This window comes from Salmo trutta, chromosome 35, assembly GCF_901001165.1.
Source record: "Salmo trutta chromosome 35, fSalTru1.1, whole genome shotgun sequence".
Classification (NCBI taxonomy): Eukaryota; Metazoa; Chordata; class Actinopteri; order Salmoniformes; family Salmonidae; genus Salmo; species Salmo trutta.
In genome coordinates, this window is record NC_042991.1 from 22,073,362 (window position 1) to 22,085,372 (window position 12,011).

General features: G+C 44.3%; 1 pseudogene; it reads left to right on the forward strand.

The window, feature by feature from the left end:
- Nucleotides 1–9,881, forward strand: part of LOC115174403 (mediator of RNA polymerase II transcription subunit 23-like) — a 34,507-nt pseudogene extending 24,626 nt beyond the window's left edge.
- The last annotated feature ends 2,130 nt before the right edge of the window (nucleotides 9,882–12,011 follow it).

Consider the following 12,011-nt stretch of genomic DNA (forward strand, 5'->3'; position numbering starts at 1 on the left):
GTTAGCAGTGGTGCGCGCTAATAGCGGTTCAATCGGTGACGTCACTCGCTCTGAGACCTTGAAGTAATTGTTCCCCTTGCTCTGCAAGGGCCACGGTTTTTGTGGAGCGATGGGTAACGATGCTTCGAGGGTGGCTGTTGTCGATGTGTGCAGAGGGTCCCTGGTTCGAGCCCACGGTAGGGGAGGGACCGAAGCAGAACTGTTACAGGAGCACACGTGACAGTATTTTACAGCTTGTTTGCGCTGTTATAGATCACTTTATATAATCGGATTTGTGTTATTTTCTTAAATATCTTAAACTAATAAGTGGTAGGCCTGTCCTTTTTGACATTTTCTTTAAGAAGAGGTAGGCCTATGGCATACCCTCTGAAACCCCCTCAATTCGAGTCCTGGTTTTAACTTAACAGCTTTTCACTGACTCGGAGGTACGCTCATTAAAGAGTGCGTGGTGGGTGGAGGATTTGACCGACACATCTATGGATATAGCAGCCTATAGCCTAATTCCGTCTATCGAACAGGTAGGCGTACCTGTTATTTATTAAATAGGAAGAAATAGGCTACAATACAAATCCCTCTTTGTTGTTAAAGTCTAATTAAAATGAAGACTGTTTAAATGAATTATGACTACTCAAATTTACCTACATACAGCACCATGAGCAGTCCATTTCTGATGTATTTTTTTATTTAACCTTTATTTAAACTAGGCAAGTCAGTTAAGAACAAATTCTTATTTACAATGACGGCCTGGGAACAGACAGAGATACACTGACCTGACAGAGACAGGTTAACTGCCTTGTTCAGGGGCAGAACGACAGATGTTTACCTTGTCAGCTCGGGGATTCGATCTAGAAACCTTTCGGTTACTGGCCCCACGCTAGGCTACCTGCCGCCCCTATTATGCCACGGCTGTTGCTTCAAGTTTCAGCACCACAATGTAAGTTACTCGAATTTGGCTTATTGTGAAGTCAATAACTCTGATAAATACATCATGGCCAAGAAACGTATTGTTTGTTTTATAAAAATCAATTCTAGTAGTAGCAAGCTATCAAAGTTGACCTCCGGTCCTCCTTCTAATCTTCACGCTCTCCTTCTCAAACTGAACAGAACATAGGCTATAGGCATGCAAGAGAGTGGAAGAAGCCTGACTCTCCTCCTGAACTGCCACCGTAGGCCTACACAGCACAGCATTGGTTAGGCAGCACACAAAACGTTTTGATCAGTAAGAGCAGACCAGGCCGGGACTCAGGGATGGAATATCCATTGCAGTTTTTAATGCAGCCTAGTTGTAGTTACACCATCCCAGCAGCGATCTTAGAAATATAACTTTGCTCTGTGCTTCCCCCGAGCATGCATTTTGTAGCCTATAGGCCATGGGTCATTTGATTGAGACCACACTATAGGCGCACTTGATATTGCGAGCCAAGCGGAGAATCAGAGATGAAAAGCTGCATCGGGCACATTTAGATTTCGCATCCATCGGTCAATTTTCTGATTTTGGGATATTTTACTATAACTTATATAACTACTATTATGACTTCCCTACTTTCATAAAATGTCTAAATAAATCGGCAATAATCTATATAAATACTTGATTTGTATCATTTTATCCCAACTCCGTCAACTACACCTAGCATACATTTTGTTCTTGTTAGCATGTTTCATGTAGATATTCAACCACTATTTTTAAAACTCTCCATGTTGAATCATATATCATTCAAAAGCTTGTTTTACGGAGCATATCGTTAGCTAGTCCATACATGGCGATATGCTTTGTAGACATAGTGCTTTGTGCTGAAAGATTAGTCATTTCCTGACATCCGATTGGTTACTGGCATTTAAAGGGCCTTTCCGGCAACCTGATTGGTTAAAATGCCTCACGTGCGCGCAGCACTTCCTTGTTTGAAAATATCTCTGGCGAAGGATCTACGTAAAGAGAGACAAAATGAGCAAATCTCAAAGAATATACCAACAGTATGTGAATAAAAATAGTCGAGCTCAGTTAGCCAATGCGAGAAAAGCATTGAATGAAATAAAATTGAGCCTGATCAGCCGATTGAGGCAGGGGCAGTACAGGTAGACGAGCAAAAGGAGGTAGCAGGCAGCAGCGCGTCAAGACGCAAATTAGTTGAAACGAAGATGAAAGCTAGCAGCGATCAACCGGATAGGTGTGTGCATAGACATTGCAACAGGTCTTGTAATAGACTATGAGGTGTTGTCTTCATACTGCCATGCATGTGTGACGAAAAGGAAAAGTGGAATTAGTGAGGAGGAGTTCTGGGAATGGAAGGATTCACATGCAGATGACTGTGCTCAAAACTTCTCTGGTTCAAGCAAAGCAATGGGAGCAGGAAGCAGCTAAATGCATGTGGACCAGATCAGTCAGTCGCTACCACCGAGATACTCTCAGATGGTGACAGTACTGCATACAATGCAGTTGTCAAATTATATCTCTACCCAGGCATTGAGAAAGGGGAACTAGAATGCATCAATCATGCCCACAAGAGGATGGGTACAGCGCTTCGTAAACTTAGTTCAGAGAAACACCTTGGGGGGAGAGGTGTAGGGAAACTCAATGCACAAAAATGTAAGAGTCTGCAAAACTATTACGGGGGTGAGATTCTTGATAACCAGGGTGATGTAGAGGGCATGAAGAATGCTATCTGAGCTGGTCTTGTCCATTCCATGTCAACAGACAAAATCCCTAATCACGATAGATGTTCGTCATCAAGGTGCTGGTACCAGCGAGCCCAAGAAAATGGTGAAGATCCACCCAGTCACAAAAACCCTGGAGGCTTTACATTTTTGTATAGAGAGGTTGCACAGAAAATGGTACCTCTATATCATAGGATGTCAAATGATAACCTCCTCAAAAGAATGCAGCACGGAGGAACCCAGAATGCAAATGAATGTCTTAACTCTAATATGGTCGCGATGCCCCAAAACTGTCTTCGTGGGCTAAAGCCACATTGATGCAGCAGCCAGTATGGCAGTAGCCACCTTCAATGAGGGAGCCACTGCTATGTCAAATATGATGGACAAATTGTGGCTTGACAGCACCTTGGTGACACTGGAAGCAATCAGAGAGGATGATGCGAGGCGTGTTGTGAGAGCTGATGCTGCTTCAACGGAGTGTGCCAAGCGTAGGCGCAGGTCCCATGACAAAGTCAAGAAAGTAAAGCGGCACTAGCAACAACTCAAAGAGGGCCTTACATATGGGGCAGGCATAGCTGATCCATGTTCTGCACATTTCAACAGCCATACAAAATCCTTGTATGTGACAAATTGAGCAAAGCGATATGAGAAGTTGCCCAAAACTGCATATTTGCCCAACAGACCAGTATTCAAAGCATATGCTCTATTGCTAGAAATAAATGTATTAAACGTGCTAATGTATTTATTTGTAAAAGGTATATTTGATGTTTATTTGTCCGTTTTTAAGTGATATATGAATAAGAGTTCAATTAATGTGACAAATGGTCATATTTATGGAAAGTACATTTTAATTGCATTAGCCTATCTTTATCGGCCATTTTCTGAAAATTACATGTTCCCCGTGCGCCAATTCCTTTTTCTTAGTCTTCCAAGGACGTACATTCACATTATTCCACATACATGTTCTTAGGTCTTATAGTCAGACTTTTACAGAGGCTGTTTTTTTATATCTTGTGTTGTTTTGATTTTAAGTGTCATTTTATATGTAAATATGTGAAAAATATGCATCAGTCATACATGTGAAGTGTTTATCAATATTTTGATCAACTGATCTGTAAAAGTCTGACCATTGAGTGTCTTATCACAATAAAAATAAAAAATGAATCTGCCTTGAAGCAATGTGTTGAAAAAAAATGGTTTCCTGTAATATGCAAATTGGCGCATATTAAAGTAGGTTGTCTCATTTGCATATATTTATGTTAAAATATATCAAACTTGTAATACAATAACATGTTGTATTTATGTATACTTTCATCTGGTAAAGATTCAGTCTGACTAGACTAAATAAGAAAAAAAATCCCTATTAGCCTGTGGTGCCTGGTCTTAACCTGTCTCCTCCCCTTCATCTGCACTGATTGAAACGGATTTAACAAGTGACATCAATAAGGGAGCATAGACTGACCAGATAAACACTGTCATGGAAAGAGCAGGTGTTCTTAATGTTTAGTATCCTCAGTGTATACTGTAGCCTAATAAGCAACTAATTGTAAATTCTGAAATTTCATTAATTACGAATTACATGACCCGCCGTTGGATTAGATTTAAAAAAGACTAAACCCTCCCCGGGACTGAAATTTTCCTCCAGGTAACCATTCTGTAAATTTCGATCCATCCCTAAGAATGAGACAAATAGATTTAGAACTATGGTCCAGTCATATGTTTGACCTCTATTTAAGTCTTTGGAAGCTTCAATTACATTGTGATAACATACATTCATATTTATTTGTTCAATATTAATCTGTGCCGGTTCAGCAGCTATCAAACAAATGTTTAATTCCCTATTAACCTCTCCCTCTTTCCCATTACTTCCCTCACTCATCTCTCCCCTCTTCCCATCTCTCCCTCTCCTCCCCCCTCCTGTCCAGGCCATGAGGAGTCACGAGGGTAACGAGGCCCAGGTGCTACTTTATCATCCAGCTCCTCCTCAAGCCCAACGACAACCGCAACCACGGCTCAGACTTCGTCAAGGAGAACGCCCCCGAACACTGGCTGCAGAGCGACTGGCACACCAAGCACATGACCTACCACATGGTACCATACTGGCTCCAACTCTGCTAGCATGAAAAGATCAGCGTTGCCAGAAAGACGGTTTGAAAGAATCACTAGGCACACAGTGGCTCAAGGCGATAAGAACGTGAATGTCAACGAGAGGCCGCTATTGTTCAGCCTGCTCCATTCCCTGTTGACGTTTGGTCCTGTTTAAATTTGATATTTACATTGGCTCAACTGTGTTCTTTAACTGAGCAGTGAAAATGGGTTGTCTCTCGTTCTGTTCTGCTGTGGTGACTATTGCTTTGACCACTTACTGTTTTGCTGTTATCAAACATGCTCTTTTAATAAAGCTTAAAGATGATACAGTTACAGCGTTTCACATTTCATGTACTTTGAGGTTCAGGCGGAGCATGTAAATCCGCCCATGCAGCATCAGTCCCACTACCTGCCCATCTACTTCGGTAACGTGTGCCTCCTTATCCTGCTCGTCTTCAACATTGTCATCCACCACTTCCTGGAGCTGCTGCCCGGAGACGCTACTGGACCACCTGGGAGGACTCTACAAGTTTCACGTGGGGGAGGGGGAGGGGGAATGGTTGTGGTCTGTAGCTTTGATTGTGTACACAGCCTGGTATAGCATGTATTTTCCACAGTTCTACACATTTTTCCATGGAGCCGAGAGAAATTTCCTGCAATTCTATGCATTTTCCCATGACTAAAACTGTTATTTTGCTCAAACATAACAAAATATATACTGCTAAAGTCATTGTTTTTGGAATTTGAAAATCTCCCTGACTGTCGGGCCATTCCCGAACTGACTGGAGGTTCAACAAGTTCCCCAACCCGGCCGCCCACGCCCTGCATGTCACCTGTGTAGAGCTGATGGCCCTGGCAGTGCCCGGCAAGGACATTGGCAACGCTCTGCTCAGCGTCGTCCTCAAGAGGTCAGCATGGGGTCAAGGCTCGTAGGTCGAACAGGGACTGCTAACCAGCCATTGAGAGGGGGAGAAGTCTGAGAACGGGCTCTAGACTATATAAAAAACAAATATATTCTGACTGCACTGTCCTCTTGATGCATGTGCTCCCGAGTGGCGCAGTGGTCTAAGACACTGCATCTCAGTGCAAGAGGTGTCACTGCAGTACCTGGTTCGAATCCAGGCTGTGTCACATCCGGCCGTGATTGGGAGTTCCATAGGGCGGTGCACAATTGGCCCAGCGTCGTGGATGCTTATGTTGTGTGTAGATTGGGCTCCCGATGCCATGTGTAGATTGGGCTCCTGATGCCATGTGCCCTCTAACAGCCAACCGCTGTTGTCTTGGGGGAACATAAGTGCCTGGATGAACGCTGTTGTCTTGGGGGAACATAAGTGCCTGGATGAACGCTTGCCTGTAAGATTCCTCTCTACACGTGCACTCGCACACACACGCACGCTTTGTTACAGATCAGGAATGTAGTTCATGGCATACAGCAAACTTGTTTTTCCCCATTCGCATGATCAAGTTTCAACTATCCATGAAAGACAAGGTCCACAAATTGTGGTCTTTTACTGCTCACTGTGAAATTCTGGGCTTTACCCAAATGGCTTTACCCAAATAAACATAACTTTATCCGTCCTCCAGACTCCTGTCTGGAAGCTTCTCTAAAGTCTGAAAAGAAGCGAGCTTAACGTTGTATGTTTTCCTCTCTAGGAGCCTTACTGGGTGGTCCTGCAGGACTGTATTATGAGTGTGCTGGGCAACCCGTGCCTCACATCAGAGACTGAGTGGGTGGGGTACCCCTTCGCACTTCTGGACCGCCTGCCGCCAGTCCTACTCTTAGATGTATTGCAGCTACGTGCTGGCCCTGGCCCACACCATCTGACACCACTCCAGCATCGGACAGCTCTCCCTCATACCCAAGTAAGACCCACCAGTAGCCCCTGATTAGCTGTTTTCCATCCCTCTAGTCCTGGTACCAGCTGCACCCTGATTAGCTGTTTTCCATCCCTCTAGTCCTGGTACCAGCTGCACCCTGATTAGCTGTTTTCCATCCCTCTAGTCTTGGTACCAGCTGTACCCTGATTAGCTGTATTCCACCCCTCTAGTCCTGGTACCAGCTGCACCCTGATTAGCTGTATTCCACCCCTCTAGTCCTGGTATCAGCTGCCCCCTGATTAGCTGTATTCCACCCCTCTAGTCCTGGTACCAGCTGTACTCCAATTAGCTGTATTCCACCCCTCTAGTCCTGGGACCAGCTGCCCCCTGATTAGCTGTATTCCACCCCTCTAGTCCTGGGACCAGCTGCACCCTGATTAGCTGTATTCCACCCCTCTAGTCCTGGTACCAGCTGCACCCTGATTAGCTGTATTCCACCCCTCTAGTCCTGGTATCAGCTGCCCCCTGATTAGCTGTATTCCACCCCTCTAGTCCTGGTATCAGCTGCCCTCTGATTAGCTGTATTCCAACCCTCTAGTCCTGGTACCAGCTGCCCCCTGATTAGCTGTTTTATTTGACCCCCTCTCAATCAGAAAGATTTCTAGCTCCCAGGTGTCTTTTATACAGGTAACGAGCTGAGATTAGGTGCACACTCTTAAAGGGAGTGCTCCTAATCTCAGCTTGTTACCTGTATAAAAGACACCTATCCACAGAAGCAATCAATCAATCAGATTCCAAACTCTCCACCATGGCCAAGACCAAAGAGCTCTCCAAGGATGTCAGGGACAGGATTGTAGACCTACACAAGGCTGGAATGGGCTACAAGACCATCGCCACGCAACTTGGTGAGAAGGTGACAACAGTTGGTGCGATTATTCGCAAATGGAAGAAACACAAAATAACTGTCAATCTCCCTCGGCCTGGGGCTCCATGCAAGATCTCACCTCGTGGAGTTGCAATGATCATGAGAACGGTGAGGAATCAGCCCAGAACTACACGGGAGGATCTTGTCAATGATCTCAAGGCAGCTGGGACCATAGTCACCAAGAAAACAATTGGTAACACACTACGCCGTGAAGGACTGAAATCCTGCAGCGCCCGCAAGGTCCCCCTGCTCAAGAAAGCACATATACATGCCCGTCTGAAGTTTGCCAATGAACATCTGAATGATTCAGAGGACAGCTGGGTGAGTGTTGTGGTCAGATGAGACCAAAATGGAGCTCGTTGGCATCAACTCAACTCGCCGTGTTTGGAGGAGGAGGAATGCTGCCTATGACCCCAAGAACACCATCCCCACCGTCAAACATGGAGGTGGAAACATTATGCTTTGGGGTTGTTTTTCTGCTAAGGGGACAGGACAACTTCACCGCATCAAAGGGACGAACCTCCTTCCCTCAGCCAGGGCATTGAAAATGGGTCGTGGATGGGTATTCCAGCATGACAATGACCCAAAACACACGGCCAAGGCAACAAAGGAGTGGCTCAAGAAGAAGCACATTAAGGTCCTGGAGTGGCCTAGCCAGTCTCCAGACCTTAATCCCATAGAACATCTGTGGAGGGAGCTGAAGGTTCGAGTTGCCAAACGTCAGCCTCGAAACCTTAATGACTTGGAGAACATCTGCAAAGAGGAGTGGGACAAAATCCCTCCTGAGATGTGTGCAAACCTGGTGGCCAACTACAAGAAACGTCTGACCTCTGTGATTGCCAACAAGGGTTTTGCCACCAAGTACTAAGTCATGTTTTGCAGAGGGGTCAAATACTTATTTCCCTCATTAAAATGCAAATCAATTTATAAAATCTTTGACATGCGTTTTTCTGGATTTTTTATTATTCTGTCTCTCACTGTTCAAATAAACCTACCATTAAAATTATAGACTGATCATTTCTTTGTCTCTGGGCAAATGTACAAAATCAGCAGGGGATCAAATACTTTTTTCCCTCACTGTATATCTCTGTTCTCTTAAATTGTACACTCATTACTTCCCACAAATCTAAAAGCATTGGATTGGTGCAGGCATGGGCTAGTGGCAGTTTCCATCATATTCCTTATACCAGTCATTTCCTTTCAAATGAGAGAAGGGAAGTGAACACCTACACATTTTGGGAAGAAAGAGAGATAATTGGGACACCTCTACCCTTCTCTTTCTCTCTCACTCCTCCTCCCTCCACCCCCACAGTCCTGCCTCCTCCCTCAGCCCAGGCTTCTGCCAGCCCAAGCTGCTGACTCCTATCAGCTGGAGTTTAGTTAAACCTCTGTTTGCTCCACTCCTACCTTGTTTTATCTGGACATAGAGGTTAAAGTCCTGCTGCCCCCCAGGCCCAGTTTAGGCTTAGCTCAGCAGGGCCTCTCATCTAGCCTGGGAATATCTCCCCATAACGGTGTGTTCAGGCCTTGCTGGACTCCCTAAAGTGTCAGCAAGTGCCTTTCCTGCTCCGACGGACTGTCATGTGAAATGACAGCAGAGCTATGGCCTGCTGAGATTACATTACTGTGAAGCAGATGGAAATGCCATCAGTGTGGGCCGTGATATGTGGGAGGGCGGAACATGAGACATGGGAGATCTCAGCGGGCGACGCAGCATTCTGACGGCAGAGCCCGGTGATGAGACACCCCTAGTGGCACAGGCAGCCGAGTGTGTACGCCTCACACTGACGCTTCTGAAACACCGAACACACATGGCTCTCGCTCTGGAAAAACTCTGTGTGTACACACACACACACACACACACACACCCCTGAGATCTATCTTGTCATCTGCAAACACACTCTGAAGCTTTTGTTCTGCTGTACATCTGGTTTATTATCCGCTGTCTGTTCATTCAGAAAAGCCTGTAGTTTATCATTCAAATTCAGTGCCTCCATTGTCTTCTCCCAATTGCACACAGCTCTCACAGTGAGAGCCTTAGTCACTTAATATCAGGTCATTGGCTTTACCAAGCCTTTCATGAATTTCTGTAGAGATGTTTTTGTCCTTTTCTCCTCCTTCCCAGTATGTCTTTGAGAGAGCAGTCCATTCTCTCCTCTTCAGTCTCTATCTTTCTTAGACATCTAACATCTCCTCTCTCCTCCCTCCCCAGGTTCTGTCTGAGGTGCTGAAGCCCATAGTAAAGACAGAGTTCCAACTCCTCTATGTGGACCACCTGGTGGGGGCCTTCCTCCAGCGCTTCCAACAGGAGAGGACCCACTGCATGCTAGAGGTACTGACCTATGGCCACTTCTGTCCATATATCCCCCCTCCTTTTCTCCCCCATGTCCCAGTATAACCCGAATACACCATACAATCCCACACAAAAGGCCTGTAAATGAAATTCCCTTCCACACTCCCTCAACCATTAGAGAGAATAGAGCTGATGGTGGGTATGTGGGTGGGTATGTGCACGTGCCGTGTGTGTGCACGTTTGTATTACCTCAACTAACCTGTACCCCCGCACACTGACTCGGTACCCCCTGTATATAGCTTAGTTATTGTTATTTTGTGTTACTTTTACTTTAGCTTATTTGGTAAATATTTTCTTAACTCTTCTTGAACTGCACTGTTGGTTAAGGGCTTGTAGGCATTTCACGGTAAGGTCTACCATCAACCGTATTCGGCGCATGTGACAAATAAAGATTGATTTGATTTGTTCCAAAGCTTTAAAACAGCCAGTCAGTCCAAACACAACCGAGCACAACCAGACTGTTGAACCAGACTGTTGAACCAACCATGAACTGTTACACATCACAGACATACATCTTTATAAACTTTAGCTTTATAGTGCTTTTTTTATAGATCTTGTTGAGGAGTGTATTGGAAAAAGACAAGTGTTTCCTCTGCAATCATTGATCTCCTAGTGTGTACATAAAAGATCAGGGTTGATGTCTGCTTCTCGCTCTGTTATTGCTCTTCCTTTGTAATAACATGAGACGGACCAGCGCCTTGTGACTCCCCACTTAATCATGAAAGAGGTGGTTTATGTTGTATTTTTCACATTAAATAATAATAATAAAAATGTCTTAGTACCCTGTAGTCTGTGTTGGATTGTTGTTTGTCTGATCATCTGTGTTATTCTGTACTGAGCTCTGTTGAAAGGATCTGTAGTCTGTGTTGGATTGTTGTTTGTCTGATCATCTGTGTTATTCTGTACTGAGCTCTGTAGAAAGGATCTGTAGTCTGTGTTGGATTGTTGTTTGTCTGATCATCTGTGTTATTCTGTACTGAGCTCTGTAGAAAGGATCTGTAGTCTGTGTTGGATTGTTGTTTGTCTGATCATCTGTGTTATTCTGTACTGAGCTCTGTAGAAAGGATCTGTAGTCTGTGTTGGATTGTTGTTTGTCTGATCATCTGTGTTATTCTGTACTGAGCTCTGTAGAAAGGATCTGTAGTCTGTCAGCTCAGGACCTCTGCCAGATGTCTGTACAGATGTATGTTCTTAATTTGATCACCCTGTTGCAGGATAACTTTTTACTGTGCTTGAGTAATAAAAAGGCTTCTATAGTTTGTAATTTCACTTCGAAGTTTCAGACTTGATATTTCCTTACGAAAACATGTATCAACCCCTACAAAAATGTCCATTAAATATAATCCACATACTTCACATTTCCTTTTGTTGCAGGATTATTTTCCTGCTGTAGCAAACTGTCTCAAATTAAGATTCTACATCTGTATGTTGATGCACAAACACTAAGGTCAGAACAGGGTCAACAACTCACTGTTCTTTAAACACAAACTGACTGGAGAGGCTTAGTGTGTTAACACTATCTCCACATGATTGGAGTGAGTCAATCCACTCATAGTGAGATGTGCAAAAACATGAGAATGGATTTGAATGAGTATTGATTGACTGGTTCTGAGGATGCTCTAGAACTCCTCAAGCAGAATAAGAAGCTGTCAAGTGGATTTGACTGAATTATCATAATTAACCTTGTCACTTGTGTTCCCTCTCCGGCATCTAGGTCACCAGGCTGCTCATTAGGGCGCACACCTGTCACCAGTGTTACGTGCTTAATGACACTCACCTGGACTCCATCTTGATTACCTGCCCTTTATGTCACTCCCTTTGGTTTCTTCCCCAGTCGTCATTGTTGCTGTTTCATGTCGGTGTGCTGTTTGTTTCTTGTTTTGTTCATTTATTAATTAAATGTATTCACTCCCTGAACTTATTTCCCGACTCTCAGCGTACATCGTTACAAACCTCTTGTGGATTCCCTTGTCTAGTCCTTTGATGGTGTTTCATATAGTATTCTCTTATACATAGAAAAAACGGCAATGTTGCTAGTGTTTTCTTTAGGGGCTGACTGTGCCTGTGTTTATATGATTTACCAAAAGTCAGAAAAGTCCTTTAGATGTGTTATGCATGTGTTCATATCTCCCATAAATTAATGTATAATTTGGGTCAATCATACCTTATCACTGC